Source organism: Lotus japonicus, chromosome 2 (genome assembly GCF_012489685.1).
Source record: "Lotus japonicus ecotype B-129 chromosome 2, LjGifu_v1.2".
NCBI lineage: Eukaryota > Viridiplantae > Streptophyta > Magnoliopsida > Fabales > Fabaceae > Lotus > Lotus japonicus.
The window spans coordinates 22,603,733-22,623,440 of NC_080042.1; positions in this window are offsets into that span (position 1 = coordinate 22,603,733).

A 19,708-nucleotide genomic window follows, 5' to 3' on the forward strand; every position below is an offset into this window, starting at 1 on the left:
TCATCTAATTCCCACCCTAAAGGTTGTCTGCGGAATTCAACAGTCCAGGTCCACTTACGAGCCATGTAGATACCAATGTCTTGAATCATGCCAGTTTTGTCCAAAGCAAGAGAGAATAGTCGAGGGGACATTACAAATAGTGGATCCGTGCTCATCCATGGGTCGAGCCAAAAACGAATGCTATCACCACCCCCTACGCTGCAGATGAGTTGCTCACGAAAATATTTACCTAACATAGTATCTTCCAAGGTAGACTTCAAAATATCCTGCATGATAATTGAAGAATTTTCCCATCTTTCAACCAGCAAATGAAGTACTATGCATCTGCAGTCGCAGCCATACTTTGCACACACTAGTTTCCTCCACATGTCTTCTAGGGAAGCCCCAAATCACCAGGCCCATTTGATCTGCAACGCTTTATTTTGCCATGCCAAAAATCCCAGACCAAGACCACCCGAATCCTAGGATTTGCACATTGATTCCAAGGCTATCCAAGCTATGCGGTGCCTCCCATCGTGGTTCCCCCATAATAATCCCCTAATTAGTTTTTCAAACATCCCAATTACACCGATAGGAGCTCTAAATAAGGACAGTAATAGATAGGGATTGTCGGAATTACTGCCTTCAATAGAACCAACCTCCCACTCAGGGAAAGGAATTTGGGCCTTCACGACGACAGCTTCACCCTCATTTTTTCCACAAGTGGTGCCCATAAATTTATCCTACGAGGATTACCTCCATGAGGTCCGCAAGTTCCCTCACCCTTGCTTGTGGAACATTGCAACCATATATGCAAGCTTTATCAAACTTCCCTTTAAGGCCCGAGACCCATAGGAATGCCTCAAGGGCATCGTTGATTCGACATAGTTGGATATCGTCATTTTCGCATACAATAAGGGTGTCGTCATCGAACTGGATATGATTTAGGATAAAATTCTCCCCCACTTTGAAGCCGCAAGGTACCTCTTCCGAGACAAGAAGATTCAACATACAAGATAGGGAATTAGCACATAGATTAAAAAGAAGGGGTGACAAAGGATCACTTTGGCGCATCCCTTTCTCGATTGCAAAGAATTCGGTTGGGGGACCATTTACCAAGACGGCAAGAGAGGCCGTCGAGACAGAACATTCCATCCATCCAATCCACTTTGAACCAAAGCCCATTTCCTTAAGTGTGCTAAATAGGAAGGTCCAGTCTACATTATCGTAGGCTTTGGCGAAGTCAAGCTTCACAAGAATGCCACCTTCCTCTCGCTTTTTCATGAAATCAATTATCTCATGTGCCATCAAAATGCAGTCCGCAATTCGTCTCCCTTTCGTGAATGCAAATTGGTTATCAGTCAAGAGGAAAGGCATGACCCCTTGAAGTCTCCCCGCAAGCACCTTAGATATCAGTTTATATACACTACCAATTAGACTTATAGGCTTGAAATCGGATAGCGAGTTTGGGTCCCCTACCTTTGGGATTAGAGCAATGAAAGCAGCGTTCAATCCCCTCACTAGCTTCCCATTCTCATGAAACTCATGAAACATTTTAATCACATCTAGCTTAACTAAGTTACAGAATTCCTTAAAAAATGTTAGGTTGAATCCATCAGGTCCTGGCGCCCTGTTGCCATCACAACTTCGGATTGTGTCCCAAATTTCCTATTCAGTAAACGAAGCTTCCAGCATATCCCTCAGAGTATGGCTCAGTCTATGCATATTTGGACATTTCAAGACGACACAAGCTTTCCTACCCCTCTTGAAAAAATTATGGAAGTGAAGGAAAACAGCCCTCTTGATAGCATGAGGATCAGACAAGTGCGTCCCATTAAAAGCCAGATTGTGGATGTTTTTCTTTGCATCACGAACCCTGCAAACTCGGAGGAAGAAGTTTGAATTCCGATCACCCACTTTAAGCCATCTGATTCTAGTTTTTTGAAGCCACCTACTCTCCTCAGCACGATATGCTTGCCATAGTTGGTTCAGGATGTCCAACCTTTCCTTACGGAGGTCTGCCCCTACCCCCTCTGATTCCATGCGTGACACCACTTCATGTAGACTTGTTTCAGAGCAACAATCTTCTTAGAACCCCATACCCCTCTAAGTTGGTTCCATTCTTTGATTCTTTTTTCAGACCTTTGAGTTTCTCCTGCAGAACAAAGTTCGACCATCCTTCAACTACTGTGGAGCACCACCATTCTTCAACAAGCTTTTTAAATCCCTATTCGTACAGCCAATAATTATAGAAATTGTAGGGTTTTGGACCAAAATCCTGTGATCCCAGCACCGGGTTTATTGCCCGGTGGTCAGATATTCCTCAGTCTTCAGAAGTTCGAGTTACCCCGTTGAACACTAGAAAAGCCTCGTCATTTAGTAACCATCTGTCTATCTTACTCTAGAGACCATTTCCTCTGGTGCTATTCCAGGTAAATTCCCTATTTGAGAGAGGAATGTCGGTAAGGCCACAGGTTTCTACAAAGTGTTTAAAGAATGGATCTCAAGTCCCCACCGGATCTGAGCCTCTTCTTTCCCCATCATTGAGGGTAGCGTTGAAATCACCCCCAATTATCACCACGTCCAGGTGATTGTTCAGTTCTAGTCCAATTTCAGCAAAAAAACTCTCCACGATGCTCTACATCATTTGGGCCGTAGACATTGCAAATTAGGCAGAGTTCGTTCATGTTCTTGAATAGGACAACCAGAAGCAGAAATCTGGGTTTTTATTACCACACGTAGGACCTGTAATCCCCCCACTCTCCACATAGGGATGAGTCCACCGGCAGAACCCTGGGCCGGGGCAAAATCAAAATCCATATTCATCGAATTGGCCCAAGATTGAATCGCCTTCTCTCTGTTCTCAGCTAACTTCGTTTCCTGTAACAAAATCAGTTCTACTTTGACTTTCCTTAGAGCCCTTTTAATAGTAAACCTCTTAGACGTTTTTCCCAATCCCTTCACGTTCCAGGAAATCTCCACTCTTGGCTAGTGGGATCTCCGGGCGTTTATCTGTTGTGCCAACCCATTCAATGCAAGTGCTTCAGGGCATTCAATTGTCATACCAAGTCTCTTTCCCATGAGAAGAGCACTACGAGCTCGGGTCCAGACCCCCCGCGTTCGCGAAATTCAGGATCTACCACCACCAGTTGTTTGTCTCGATCTGCACTTTCGTTACCCTTCTCTTGTTTTTTGTTTGAGTTGCTCCCTTCTGCCGGATCTTCCGATGTGACAGCTGGGGAGCAGGAAGGATGAGATGTTGGCGTAGCCAGTGCCTTCGATGTGGGAGTGCCAAGCGGGGTACTCAGAGGGCTAAGTTCAAGGTTACCAGAGCTTGTATTTTCATGGCAAATTTGACCTGAAATCGGTGAATTCGCACCAAGCTCTTTGCAAGTTAGAATTATCTTTCTAGGCCTACCTCTACCCCTTTTTGTCACTGACCTAGAGGGAAGAGCCAAGGATGGTTTTTCTTTTTTGGGCCTCCCTCTTTGGGCTAGGGGTATGAGTGGGATGGGTTGGGCTTGTAAGCAAGGCACATGATAGGCCTGGTATATTTGAATCAATTATATCCGCCTCCCTGTTGTCAATCTGAAAAGGTTTTGGGTGATGTGTATTTGCCATAATAGACCTTACCAACTCTCTCACAAAGCATTGCCATGCCGAGTTTTGCCAATGGAGACTAAGGCCAAAATCCTCCACAACAATATTACCCATTGGGCCACCCACAAAATATAGGTTATTCAAGGCATGTCCACCCCCACACTAATGCCACCCCTAGTTTGGTTATATTCCCATACGAGGAAAAATCATGATCATTGACTTCTGGGACTGTAAGGGACGTCAGACTGGGCTCGTCAACGACAGTGTGTTGTCCCCTATCAACTGGCACAGATTCCGCCGTTTCCGCTGTATCAGCCACCACCGATTCCTCCGATAGGGTAGCAGCTTCACCCATCTGAGCCGAAGTGGTACACCCTGATTCTTCCATTGTTATCCTCTTGGGAATTGAGAAATCCATGTTTGATTCTGGTTCAATTGAAATTTCCTTGATCGTGTCATCAATGTTCACCCTTAGTAGTTTGGGGCTCACCAAGGGAGAAGACGACACAATGAGTACCCTTGCAACATCCATTCTATCCCTATTCCTGGTAGCTTCATCCATCCCCGCATACTGACCCATTGTTTGTGCCACAGCTACAAAGAAAACTTCATTCCAAGCTGCGATTGGCACATCCCTGAGGAGCAACCAAATATAATGTCGTCTGGGTATTTCGTCCGGAGCCGCCACCTTCAAGAGAGCAAATTTTGCACTCGTAAAGTTCCTCTCCTTTGCCATAAAAGCTTTTCGATCATTCTTAGCTATTAGAATTTATGGAGTGTCTAAAGGGAGAGTAAGGGAGCATGAGGAAGAGGATGGTACCTTTATTGCCTTACTTAGCTGTTAGAATTTATGTCTGTTCTAATTTTTGTTATGTCTTTTCTAGGTTTTTACTTCCGTAAATTTAGGCTGGAATGTGAAATAGTGGTGAGAGGAAGAAATGGAGTAGAAATGTCGTTAGAAGAAAAGAGGACAGGAAATGGAGAAGGGTGAAGAGAATGGGGAATGTTCTTAAATCCGGGTTTGTTGGGTTTTTTATTTTATAAATTAATTTTTTAGTCAAATTAGCTTTGTAATTAAATATGTGGAAATTAAAATTTAATTTAAAATGACGTGGATAAGATCACCTCATCTCAGGCCTGACACTCAACATGCTCGCCGGAGCTCCGTCCTCTGGCGAGGACCAAAGGCAAACATGGTGCAATCGTGGGGAAAATAGTCATAATATTCTCACAAAAACAGGGACAATTTTGATGATTAACCCTTAATTTACTACTAGGCTTAATTGCACATTTGGTCCCCCACTTATACCTTTTTTATGATTTTGGTCCCCAACAAAAATCAATTGCATGACGCGTCCCCGACGATTACCTCCGTTTGCAGAATTGGTTTTCCGTCGAATTCCGTCCAGATTTTTAACGGTTTCTGGAGAAAAGAATTCATAAAATAAAAATAAAAAACAAAAAATCAAAAGCATATGAATGTTCATCTTCTCCATAAAAAATACCGAAAAAACCCAGAAAATGAAAAATCAATATCCTCCTCAAACCAAACAATCAAAGCACATATGGCCATCTCCATTCTAACAATCAAAGAACATTTTCACTCTCAAATTATTTTAATATTCATGTCTTTATCTCTAATTCACAACCTACTCCTCATCCCCTCAAATTCTCGAATTACATCTCCCTTATCCCATCTATTTTGTCTTTGTCAAGAACACCCAAATACCCCCAATCTAATTCCTCTCAAAAGCAAGCATCAGATTCAATTTGTCATCAACCCAAAATCTACCTGCATCTTCTTCAACCTCAATCTCTAGCTTCTGGGTTCCATGGTTGGCGCAGATCCGCTGTGATTTCATCATTTTTCACCTTGCGTCCAACAATCGAACCCTAAAGGTTTCTTCTTTTTTTTGTTTTTGCGGCTTGGGCTGAAGAGGGGGACATGGATCTGGTTTGGATTCTTTGTTTCGATGGCTTGGGTTGAAGAGGAGGGAGATGGAGTGTGCTGGAGAGAAGACTCGATCAATACCCAATGAGTGTGTGGATACCTACTTCAATTGCATTAAAGGCCAGGTTGACATCAGAGAAAAATTGGAACCTGTACAAAATTGAGTTTTTCTCTGCATAGATCACGTTACTGCCAATTTTTCTCTAAACAAAATTGGTCTTGTATAGCTTTGCATAAATCACGTTATTCTCAATTTATTGCTTAAATTCATGTTTTGTTCTATTTTAGGAACCGTCCTGGGTTATGATGGTGGATATGGGTGGTGCTAGGCATGGTTTGTTTAACTTGGGTTTTTCTGGGTTTTACTAGAATTGTAAGTTGAATATCATGAAGATGATGAAAGAAAAAGAAAAAGATGATGATCTTTTGATTTTATGTTTTTCATTTTTATTTTATTAGTATTTTTATCCAGAAACCGTTAAAATTTGGACGGAAAACCAATTCTGCAGACGAAGGTAATCGTTGGGGACGCTTAATGCAATTAATTTTTGTTGGGGACGAGAATCGTGAAAAAGGTATAAGTGAGGGACCAAATGTGCAATTAAGCCAATTTACTACTAGCCAAACGTAATAGACGGGTAAAGGTTGGTACTTATCACAAAATTAAATCAACTATTCAATTTCATTTCTTTCCTATTTATTCCAATAAATATTTAGTTAAAAAATAAATAAATATAGATAGATTAGTTACAATTAATAGAGATAAAACTTACATGGATTCATTGTTGCTATTATAAAAAAAAAATTAAATATGATTTAAAATGGTACATTCAAATGCTTTTTCAAGATTACAAATTTGTTAAAGACAGATATGGGGAGCTCTTGAGATGATACATTCATGTTCAATGCCGAACCACTGCTATCACCACTTCCACCGCCGGATGATAGAGGTGGGGTGTGGGGACCCGAAATCTTACTTTCAAAGAGAATGTAATGGGCAAAAAGGCTACTCAAAAGAAGGAGCTAAGGGAATTTCAAGGCCTTGTGAAGAAAGGTGTGATGCCAAAGGAATTGGTTGATGGGGACGTTTACACCCCAACATTGATATAGATGAGGAGGCTAATGAGAAGTTCTGCCAACCATGGACGGGTTGCCTAGTCGTGAAGCTATTGGGGAAGCACACTGGCTACACGACGTTGTGTGAGAAGCTTCGGTTGATCTGGAAGCCAGTGAAAGATTTGAGGTAGCAGATATCCATCATGGATATTGGACTGGCCGAGACCCTAAAGTCCCTCACCCAGGCGCGCCAGCCCTGGGCGACATGCAAGCCAGGAAATTGGGCCTTCTCCTGGGAGGCCCAACTGGCCCATTAGGAGAAATTAGTGGCGCCAAGCCCGACCCCCGAATCTATAAATAGGGGACGACTACCAATTGTAAGGGACTCTTAGCTCATTTGAGAAATACAAGCTTGAAATTCAGTTACTTTCTCTCTCTAGGCGGTTACATTTTAAAACTCTCTCTAGATTCTCACATCTCGAAAGCTCTTTCTCTCAATTCGTTCAGGGCTCTCTCATAGTTTGCTATAGATGATTCTTTTCAAGTTTGTTTCTCTCCCTCAGATAACCCTGCTATTTATATTCATGAAACGCTTGCTAGCATTTAACATTGAAACACCTTCCCGAGACTCCGTTACCGAGGTCATCTTTGAATGTCTTAAATTCACTTGGCCGGTGGTAAACGATGGTCCTCTGCTAGGATTAAAGGATGAGGCGTTTCGGGAATGAAAGTCAGGAATTTGCAGGTCGGTTGACCCGCTCGTTCCGGACCAGATCATCAGGGCTCATGAGGGGCATGACTCCAACGGGGACATGCGAGAACCCGAACGTTGTTATGGCCGACTCATTCAGTTAAAAAAAAGAGAGGAAAAGGAAAGAGCTCAAAATCTTCATTGAAAGAGGGTAACACCAATTGGTTTTGGCGTAGTGATAAGCGCGTGATCCTTCATTCTCTTCTAAGGCCTTCGCGCCAAACTGGGCCTGGGCCTTTGCTGCAGACAGAGCCTCGTTTTTCTTCGTCAGTTCGGCACGGAGGGTTTCCAGTTCCTCGCCCATTGAAGAAATGGTTTGATCCTTCGAGGCCACCAAATCTTCCTTCGCGTCGAACTCCAACTTCACTTCCTGCTGAAGTTTTGCAAGGGCTCCTTCCAATTCCGAAATCTTCTTGTCTCGAAACTCCAACCTAACCTCAGAACGGCTAATCTGCTCGGCCAACCCTTTGGAAAAGGAGGCTTCTTGGGAGGCTAGTGTAAGATCAAGTTTTGATCTAGTAGTACAACTCTATGTTTTGATGATTACAAGTTAACCTTTTGATATGAACAATTGTGGTACTCTAACGTGTTTTTCTGAGTGTGCTATTTACAGGCTCTGACCTCAACTCAATCTCACACAAATCAGAAGCACTGTGTATAAAGAGCAACCCAAGCAACGCTTTCGCATTCACCATGTTCAGTATGAACAGTGGAAAAGCTTCAGAAGTTCTGAAGGTATACAAACTCTGATGTGGACTCAGTCACTAGAAGCTCTGAAGATCCAGAAAGTCTGATAACCAAGAAACACTGAAGGCTCAGATATTCTGATGGTGTAGAAGACTCTGATAATCCAGAAGCTGAATAGTGGAAACTCTGATGTCCAGAAGCAAGATACTCTGAAGACCATGTTCTTCCCTCTGTGTTCAGAATTAGAAGAAACAATGGTCAGAGGATCTGGGCTTTCCCTCTGACTCTGATCAACCGGCTTCACAAGTTCCAATATGAAGCATTCCCCTGATCAGAAGTCTCCTAGGTTTAAAGGTCAAGTCGCTATCCAAGTACAAAAGCAACTGTACCTTCCTGACGACCTACCTAACAGTCTCAGACACAGCAGAAGCTGGATTTTCCAGAACTGCCCTCCAACGGTAGCATTTCCCATGCAACGCTCAACCCTAATCCTTGGAGTATATATAGAGGCTGAAGACTGAAAGAAGCGGCTAGAAGCATTCACATACGCGCAAGACAAACTTAAATTCTTCTAAGCTTTCTTTCATCTGAAATTCATTGAGTTTACTATTAGCTTTTTAGAAGCAAATCTCTTGTAAACAATTCTTTGATAAACAGTTTGTTTAATTCCTTTAGGAGATCAAGGTTGATCGGATCCTAGAGAAGACTAAGAGAGTGAATCTTAGTGTGAGCTAAGTCAGTGTAATTGTTAGTCACTTGTAGGTTTCAAGTGCAGTTGTAACTCTTACCTGATTAGTGGATTGCCTTCATTCTAAGAAGGAAGAAATCACCTTAACGGGTGGACTGGAGTAGCTTGAGTGATTTATCAAGTGAACCAGGATAAAATCCTTGTGTGCTTTTCTATCTCTTATCTTTAGCACTTAAGTTCGCGAAAGATTTGTCAAAATCTTTAAGGTGGAAGTTTTATACTGAAAACGTTATTCAAACCCCCCCTTTCTACCGTTTTTCATACCTTCAATTGGTATCAGAGCGCAAGTTCTGATTACCACACCTAACAGTGTTCAGTGATCCGGGCCGGTGTGAAAAACAATGGCTGCCACCGCCAGTGAAACTCAAAGAGATGGTTACAATGCAAAGCCTCCTATGTTCGACGGTCAAAGGTTCGAATATTGGAAAGATAGACTGGAAAGTTTCTTTCTGGGTTTCGATGCAGATCTCTGGGATATTATTGTGGATGGCTACGAGCGTCCAGTTGATGCAGATGGCAAGAAGATCCCAAGGTCAGAGATGACTGCAGATCAAAAGAAGCTGTACGCACAACATCACAAAGCAAGAGCAATTCTTCTAAGTGCTATTTCCTATGAAGAGTACCAGAAGATTACAGATCGTGAGTTTGCAAAAGGCATTTTCGAATCTCTGAAGATGTCTCATGAAGGAAACAAGAAAGTCAAAGAATCAAAGGCATTGTCTTTGATCCAAAAGTATGAATCCTTCATCATGGAGCCAAATGAGTCCATTGAAGAAATGTTCTCCAGATTTCAGTTGCTTGTAGCTGGCATACGACCTCTCAACAAGAGCTACACAACAAAAGATCATGTCATAAGGGTCATCAGGTGTCTTCCTGAAAGTTGGATGCCTTTGGTGACTTCAATAGAGCTCACGAGAGACGTTGAGAATATGAGTTTAGAAGAACTCATCAGCATTTTGAAATGCCATGAGCTGAAGCGCTCAGAGATGCAAGATCTAAGGAAAAAGTCCATAGCCTTGAAATCTAAATCTGAAAAGGCTAAGGTTGAGAAGTCAAAAGCTCTTCAAGCTGAAGAAGAGGAATCTGAAGAAGCATCAGAAGATTCTGATGAAGATGAGCTGACTCTGATCTCCAAGAGACTCAACCGCATCTGGAAGCACAGGCAGAGCAAATACAAAGGCTCTGGAAAGGCAAGAGGAAAGTCTGAATCCTCAGGTCAGAAGAAGTCCTCACTTAAGGAAGTCACATGCTTTGAGTGCAAAGAATCAGGGCACTACAAAAGTGACTGTCCAAAATTGAAGAAGGACAAGAAGCCAAAGAAGCACTTCAAGACAAAGAAGAGTCTGATGGTGACATTTGATGAATCAGAGTCAGAGGATGTTGACTTTGATGGTGAAGTCCAAGGACTCATGGCTATTGTCAAGGACAAGGAAGCAGAGTCAAAGGGAGCTGTTGACTCTGACTCAGAATCAGAAGGAAATCCTAACTCAGACGATGAAAATGAGGTATTCGCTTCTTTCTCTACCTCTGAACTGAAACATGCACTGTCTGATATTATGGATAAGTATAACTCCTTATTGTCTAAGCATAAGAAGCTTAAAAAGAACTTATCTGCTGTTTCCAAGACTCCTTCTGAACATGAGAAAATTATTTCTGATTTGAAAAATGATAATCATGCCTTGATCAATTCTAACTCTGTGCTTAAGAACCAGATTGCTAAGTTAGAAGAAATTGTTGCCTGTGATGCCTCTGATTGTAGAAATGAATCTAAGTATGAAAAGTCTTTTCAAAGATTCCTAGCTAAAAGCGTGGATAGAAGCTTAATGGCTTCAATGATCTATGGCGTAAGCAGAAATGGAATGCATGGCATTGGCTATTCTAAACCAATTAGAAATGAGCCCTCTGTGTCTAAAGCTAAATCCTTGTATGAATGCTTTGTTCCCTCTGGTACCATATTGCCTGATCCTATACCTGCTAAAGTTGCTAAAAACCCTCTTAAAAAGGGATCCTTCTCTATGACTAAATATCATGCAAATATTCCTTTAAAATATCATGTTGAGACACCCAAGGTGATCAGAACCTCTGGGGTAACTAACAAGAGAGGACCCAGAAAGTGGGTACCTAAGGACAAGATTATCTATGTTGCAGATATCCTTGATAGCTCCACTGAAACACCAATCATGGTATCTGGACAGTGGATGCTCGCGTCACATGACGGGAGAAAGGCGTATGTTCCGAGAGCTGAAACTTAAGCCTGGAGGCGAAGTTGGCTTTGGAGGAAATGAAAAGGGTAAAATTGTTGGTACTGGTACTATTTGTGTAGATAGTAGTCCATGCATTGATAATGTGTTATTGGTAGACGGCTTAACACATAACTTATTGTCTATAAGTCAATTAGCTGACAAGGGTTATGATGTTATATTCAATCAAAAGTCCTGCCGGGCTGTAAGTCAAATCGATGGCTCTGTTCTGTTTAACAGCAAGAGGAAGAACAACATTTATAAGATCAGATTATCTGAGTTGGAGGCTCAGAATGTGAAGTGCCTTCTGTCTGTTAATGAAGAGCAGTGGGTATGGCATAGACGGTTAGGGCATGCCAGTATGAGAAAGATTTCTCAGCTGAGCAAGCTAAACCTTGTCAGGGGCTTACCCAATCTGAAGTTCGCTTCAGACGCTCTTTGTGAAGCATGTCAGAAAGGCAAATTCACAAAAGTCCCTTTCAAGGCAAAGAATGTTGTCTCAACCTCAAGGCCGTTGGAACTTCTGCATATCGACCTTTTTGGACCAGTGAAAACTGAGTCTATAGGTGGCAAGAGATATGGGATGGTTATCGTTGATGACTATAGCCGCTGGACATGGGTAAAATTTCTAACCCGCAAGGATGAGTCTCATGCTGTGTTCTCTACCTTCATTGCTCAAGTGCAAAACGAGAAGGCTTGTAGGATTGTGCGTGTCAGAAGTGACCATGGTGGAGAGTTTGAGAATGACAAGTTTGAGAGTCTGTTTGATTCCTATGGAATTGCACATGATTTATCTTGTCCCAGAACTCCTCAACAAAATGGTGTTGTTGAGAGGAAGAACAGAACTCTTCAGGAGATGGCTAGAACCATGCTCCAAGAAACTGGCATGGCTAAGCACTTTTGGGCAGAGGCAGTAAATACAGCATGTTACATTCAGAACAGAATCTCTGTGAGACCAATTCTGAATAAGACTCCTTATGAATTGTGGAAGAACATAAAGCCCAACATTTCTTATTTTCATCCTTTTGGTTGTGTTTGTTATGTTCTCAATACTAAGGATAGATTGCATAAATTTGATGCTAAGTCTTCTAAATGTCTATTACTCGGTTACTCTGAGAGATCTAAAGGTTTTAGATTTTATAATACTGATGCTAAAACTATTGAAGAATCTATTCATGTTAGATTTGACGATAAGCTTGACTCTGACCAGTCAAAGCTAGTTGAAAAGTTTGCAGATTTAAGCATTAATGTTTCTGACAAAGGTAAAGCTCCAGAGGAAGATGAGCCAGAGGAAGATGAACCAGAGGAAGAAGCTGGTCCCTCTAACTCACAAACTCTGAAGAAGAGCAGAATCACTGCAGCTCACCCTAAGGAATTGATTCTGGGCAACAAAGACGAACCAGTCAGAACCAGATCTGCCTTCAGACCCTCTGAAGAGACCTTGCTCAGTCTGAAAGGATTGGTGTCCTTAATTGAACCCAAGTCCATAGATGAAGCTCTTCAGGACAAGGATTGGATTCTGGCCATGGAAGAAGAATTGAATCAATTCTCCAAGAACGATGTTTGGAGCTTAGTGAAGAAGCCTGAGAGTGTCCATGTTATTGGAACGAAATGGGTATTCAGAAACAAGCTGAATGAGAAAGGAGATGTAGTCAGAAACAAGGCAAGGCTAGTTGCTCAAGGCTACAGCCAGCAGGAAGGAATAGACTACACTGAAACATTTGCTCCAGTAGCAAGACTGGAGGCAATCAGACTGTTGATCTCTTTCTCAGTAAATCACAACATAGTTCTACATCAGATGGACGTGAAGAGTGCCTTCCTAAATGGTTATATCTCAGAGGAAGTCTATGTTCATCAACCCCCAGGTTTTGAAGATGAGAAGAAACCAGACCATGTGTTCAAATTGAAGAAATCACTCTACGGTCTGAAGCAAGCTCCCAGAGCATGGTATGAGAGACTTAGCTCATTCCTTCTGGAGAATGAGTTTGTAAGGGGTAAAGTAGATACAACTCTTTTTTGCAAGACTTATAAAGATGATATCTTAATTGTGCAAATTTATGTTGATGATATTATATTTGGTTCTGCTAATCAATCTCTATGCAAAGAATTTTCTGAGATGATGCAGGCTGAATTTGAGATGAGTATGATGGGAGAATTAAAGTACTTTCTGGGAATACAAGTTGATCAAACACCAGAAGGAACATATATCCATCAGAGCAAGTACACTAAAGAACTTCTGAAGAAGTTCAATATGCTGGAATCTACAGTGGCCAAGACTCCAATGCATCCTACATGCATTCTGGAGAAAGAAGATAAAAGTGGTAAAGTATGTCAGAAGCTCTATCGTGGCATGATAGGTTCACTTCTATACTTAACTGCATCTAGGCCAGACATACTATTTAGTGTTCATTTATGTGCTCGTTTCCAATCAGATCCAAGGGAAACCCACTTAACTGCTGTTAAGAGGATCCTAAGGTATTTGAAAGGCACCACTAACCTTGGCTTGATGTATAAGAAAACATCAGAGTATAAGCTTTCAGGTTACTGTGATGCTGATTATGCTGGAGATAGAACAGAGAGAAAAAGTACTTCTGGAAATTGTCAATTTCTGGGAAGCAATCTAGTCTCATGGGCAAGCAAGAGGCAATCAACCATTGCACTATCAACTGCAGAGGCAGAATATATCTCAGCAGCAATATGCAGCACTCAGATGCTCTGGATGAAACATCAGCTGGAGGATTATCAGATCCTTGAGAGCAATATCCCAATCTATTGTGATAACACTGCTGCAATCTCATTGAGTAAGAATCCTATCTTGCATTCAAGGGCAAAGCACATTGAGGTAAAGTATCACTTTATTAGAGATTATGTACAGAAGGGCGTACTTTGAGGATAGATTTAATTTTATTCTGAAAAATCTAAACATGGACTTTTGTCCAGAGTGAAGATGGATCAGAACCTCTGACTATGATACTTCTTGATCAGAAGATGTCTAGTCCAGAAGGTAACTCAATCAGAGTGTGTGTACCCACTGGTACTGACTCCGAAGCTGAGACAGCAACACGTGTGTCAGTATTTCTGATGCATAGTTCCTTGTGCCCGTGTGACAGTCTGTTATGATTGCGTGTAGATGTGCTTCTCTCCTGTGTGTGATTTGTGTATTTACTGTTACTATCTATCTTTAATTTTCAACCGTTGATCTTAAAGTGCTTTTTGAATCAACAACGGTTATTTGTTAAAACCCACTATACACACACGATCTCGTTCACTTCCGGTTTTTACTCTCTCTCTCTCTGATTTTCAAAACCGCTTATCCTCGATTTCTCTCTCGATCTCTCTTCATCTTTCAACCTTCATCTTCTACCTTAAACCTTCAACCACTTCAAAAATGGTGAGTCAAACCAGAAGAACTACTGCAGATGCAACCCAGTTCCCTCACATGGTAGTTGGTCTAGCAACGGGTCAAAGGGGTCCTGAGAATCCGACACAAGATCAAGGTCAAGCTCAAGAGCAGATTCTTCCAATTGCAGAACGGGGCTGTGCCGTTCACTGCGTATATGCTCCTGAGGAACTTCAAGTCCTGGCAGAATGGAGATTCGACCTCGACAACCTGGCTGCAAATGGGTATGATCTTCGTCCCGAAGTCCAAGCTCAAGGTTGGGGAAATTACTTCAACAGACTTCGAGGACCGGTGTATGATAAACTAATCAAGGAATTCTGGAAGCACGCCGACTGCGATGATACTCAGGTGGTATCTTACATTCTTGGAAGAAAGATCATCATCACAGAGAAGTCCTTCGTAAACTTGCTGGGTGCAGACACTGCTTTTGGGTATCGTTTCCAACTCACGAAATCGAAGCTGAAACCCAGCACCAAGGATACAATCAACCAGGCCCTGTACACCACTTACAAACCGGGCAAGACGAATTACAAGGTGATGGACCTTCATCCCAAGCTCAGGATCTGGCACAAAATTTTGCTCCACTGCATAAACCAGAGACCAAAGGGCAGTTCTCCAGACTACATCAACTTCAACCAGAAGGTGATGTTGTTCTTCATCCAAGACCAGAAGAAGATCTGCCTTCCCTACTTCCTGTTCTCCTACTTGAAGGAATGTATCCGGAAGTCTCGTACCACTGCCTCCATCAAGTCAGCGATCAAGTATATTCCCTTCGGGAGACTCTTGTCTGATCTCTTCATTGAGAGTGGCCTCGTTCAAGATCTGATAAATGCTGGATGCACAGAGGATCTGACCACCATTGTCAGTGATGTCTTCACGGCAAACTCTCTAAAGAAGATGGGCCTAATCAAGAAGAAGATTGCTCCTGCCCATGAAGACACATCTTCTGAGATCAGAAGCAGAAGGATGCCTCTGAATGACTACCCTCTGTGGACTCAGGCAGACAATCCTGACGCCATTAGGTGCTATGTTGAAGACCTAAGGGCTCAAGGATTCGAGATTGATCTCGATGACTTCTTCAGCAGACTGCCGCCAGCTCCAGAGTTTCCTTCTCCTCCCAAGAAGAAAGTTCAGAGGAAGATGGTCCTAGAAGAATCCTCTGAGGAATCAGATGTCCCTCTGATAAAAAAGAAGAAGGCTGATCAATTCAAGAGAAAGCAAGATGAAACCAGCAAGCCTGATGATGGTGATGATGGTGATGATGGTGATGATGGTGATAATGAGGATGGTCCTCCTAAGAAGAAGAAGAAGCAGGTCAGAATCGTGGTGAAGCCTACTCGGGTGGAACCAGATGCTGAAGTGATCAGAAGGACTGAACCTCCTGCCAGAGTGACAAGATCATCAGCACTTTCAAGTAAGTCTGCAATTGCTTCTGATGATGATTTGAACTTATTTGATGCACTCCCCATATCTGCCATGCTCAAACACTCTTCAAATCCCCTCACTCCTATTCCTGAATCCCAACCAGCTGCACAAACCACCTCTCCACCACACTCCCCAAGGTCTTCATTCTTTCAACCTTCCCCTACTGAAGCACCTCTCTGGAATTTGCTCCAGAACCAACCCTCTAGGTCAGAAGAACCAACCTCTCCCATTACCATTCCATACAACCCATTGACTTCTGAACCCATCATTCATGACCAACCAGAGCCTACCCAAACAGAACCAGGACCCAGAACCTCTGATCACTCTGTCCCAAGAGCATCAGAACGTCTGGCTCCCAGAACTACTGATACAGACTCTTCCACAGCCTATACACCTGTATCCTTCCCAACCAATGTTGCTGACTCTTCTCCCTCCAATAACTCTGAATCCATTAGAAAATTCATGGAGGTCAGAAAAGAAAAGGTGTCTACCTTAGAAGAGTATTATCTCACTTGTCCAAGCCCTAGGAGATATCCTGGCCCTAGACCTGAACGTCTAGTTGACCCAGATGAACCTATCTTGGCCAATCCTTTACAAGAGGCAGACCCTTTGGCTCAACAAGCTCACCCTGCCCCTGACCAACAAGAGCCTATTCAACCAGAACCTGAACCAGAACAATCTGTGTCTAACCAATCCGCGGTTAGATCACCTCATCCTCTGGTTGAAACTTCAGAACCTCACCTTGGAACCTCTGAACCCAATGCTCAAATGTTTAACATTGGCTCTCCACAAGGTGCCTCTGAAGCTCACAGCAGCAATCACCCAGCCTCTCCTGAAACCAACCTCTCCATAATTCCTTATACTCCCCTCCGATCCACATCTCTCTCTGAGTGCATCAATATTTTCTATCATGAAGCCTCCTTGAGGCTACGCAATGTGCACGGTCAGACTGACCTAAGTGAGAATGCTGAACGTGTGGCTGATGAGTGGAACACTCTGGGCACTTGGCTAGTGGCTCAAGTTCCAATTATGATGCAGCTCCTGCATGCAGAGGGAAGTCAGAGGATTGAGGCTGCCAAGCAAAGGTTTGCTCGAAGGGTGGCTCTTCATGAACAAGAACAGAGAAATAAGCTTCTTGAAGCTATTGAAGAAGCCAAGAGAAAGAAAGCTCAAGATGAACAAGCCAGACTAGAGGCAGAACGACTTGAAGCTGAGGCTGAAGCCCTTAGATGCCAAGCACTTGCACCAGTAGTGTTTACTCCTGCTGCTTCTGCTTCCATTCCAGATCCTCAAGCTGCTCAGAATGTTCCTTCCGGTTCTACTCAGTCAAGCTCATCCAGACTCGACATCATGGAACAGCGTCTTGACATTCATGAATCCATGCTAATTGAAATGAAGCACATGATGATGGAACTTCTGCGTCGAACTGATAAACCTTAGTTTTAGGATCTCTTCATTTTTTTCTTTAACGTTGTTTTATTTTTGTTAACTTCTGTTTCTTTTTATTTATTTATTCTACTTTGTTCGTTTGTGATTATCTATGCATATCTATATATATTTGTGTCACATATGTTTGCAAAAATCTTTTTATTCATAATATCTTTATGTTTACATCATACATTCTTTCCCTAAAGTCTAGAATGGAGGATCTCTCCTCATTCTTCTGCACTCCTGGCGCTGCTCTGACCTATCCTTCTCCAGACGCTCCAGTGCATGCTGGATGTTGCTGAGCCTGTTCTTTAGCTCATCCCTCTCCAGAATCTCTTCTGCAGTCTTGAGCTTCTCTTCCAAACTCTCTTTTTCTTCCAGCAGCTTGAGTTCAAGCCGGCTGAGTTCTTGCACCTCCTCAACGAAGGCAAGAAATTCCCTCAGGTCTCTCTCCAACTCTGGACGCAGGTCCTCCTCCAGCAGTGTCCGTGTTAGCTCCGAGATGGTCGTTGTACCCTCTGGATGCCTGATGTTCAGGAACAAGTCCTCCTCGAAGGCCTTCTTCCTCAGCTCTTCTAGTGCTACGATGTATGATGCCATTTTTTTTCTTACTGAAATTTGTTCGAGGTGTGAAGCTTACCTTTCTCTCCAACACTTTATATAGGCTTCACTTTCTCTCTGCAAGTTAATGCTCCTACGGTTTCTCGAGGTTAAGTTCTTGGTAACTGACCCTTCTCTTTACTCCCTTGACCGGTGATAAATGTTCTTCTCTTGCATTAACTCTTCTATTTATTTCGCCTAACTCTAATTCTTGCATAATTTTCATTTTCTTTAAACTTAGACCTTCTCTAAGGGGGAGTACCTTGTACTTCAAGCTAAGTTTTTCACACCCCAAGCTTTTTGCTTATGACAAAAAGGGGGAGTAAACCCAGTTTTTGATGTGTAAGATGTGTTAGTGTGATTTATTTTTTCTTTTGGAGAATTTAAGAGTTCCACCTTCATGACCATAGATGTGTCACTGGGCAAATACAAGGAATACAGTTCACTTCTTCTGAAGTGATTCTAGTTGACTCTGATACCCAAGACTCTGATACCTTGTCCGTGACTCTGATTACTTATGCGCTCTGATTACTCGATTTTCATCTATGTCATAAATTTTTCACTCTGAACTCTTATATCATTTAGCTCAGAATCTAGACTTTACTAACGTTTTCATCAAGTATTAGATTCAGGGGGAGCTAAGCTCAGAATCAAGCAGTGACTTGAATTCAGAATGAGCAAGATAAACTATTCACATCAGGATAAGTCTTATTCTATATCTCTAAACTCTGAGTGAATTCAGTTTAATGTTTAAGAATTGTTCATCAAAAATCTTAGTTTTGTCATCATCAAAAAGGGGGAGATTGTAAGATCAAGTTTTGATCTAGTAGTACAACTCTATGTTTTGATGATTACAAGTTAACCTTTTGATATGAACAATTGTGGTACTCTAACGTGTTTTTCTGAGTGTGCTATTTACAGGCTCTGACTTCAACTCAATCTCACACAAATCAGAAGCACTGTGTATAAAGAGCAACCCAAGCAACGCTTTCGCATTCACCATGTTCAGTATGAACAGTGGAAAAGCTTCAGAAGTTCTAAAGGTATACAAACTCTGATGTGGACTCAGTCACTAGAAGCTCTGAAGATCCAAAAAGTCTGATAACCAAGAAACACTGAAGGCTCAGATATTCTGATGGTGTAGAAGACTCTGAAGATCCAGAAGCTGAATAGTGGAAACTCTGATGTCCAGAAGCAAGATACTCTGAAGACCATGTTCTTCCCTCTGAGTTCAGAATCAGAAGAAACAATGGTCAGAGGATCTGGGCTTTCCCTCTGACTCTGATCAACCGGCTTCACAAGTTCCAATATGAAGCATTCCCCTGATCAGAAGTCTCCTAGGTTTAAAGGTCAAGTCGCTATCCAAGTACAAAAGCAACTGTACCTTCCTGACGACCTACCTAACAGTCTCAGACACAGCAGAAGCTGGATTTTCCAGAACTGCCCTCCAACGGTAGCATTTCCCATGCAACGCTCAACCCTAATCCTTGGAGTATATATAGAGGCTGAAGACTGAAAGAAGCGGCTAGAAGCATTCACATACGCGCAAGACAAACTTAAATTCTTCTAAGCTTTCTTTCATCTGAAATTCATTGAGTTTACTATTAGCTTTTTAGAAGCAAATCTCTTGTAAACAATTCTTTGATAAACAGTTTGTTTAGTTCCTTTAGGAGATCAAGGTTGATCGGATCCTAGAGAAGACTAAGAGAGTGAATCTTAGTGTGAGCTAAGTCAGTGTAATTGTTAGTCACTTGTAGGTTTCAAGTGCAGTTGTAACTCTTACCTGATTAGTGGATTGCCTTCATTCTAAGAAGGAAGAAATCACCTTAACGGGTGGACTGGA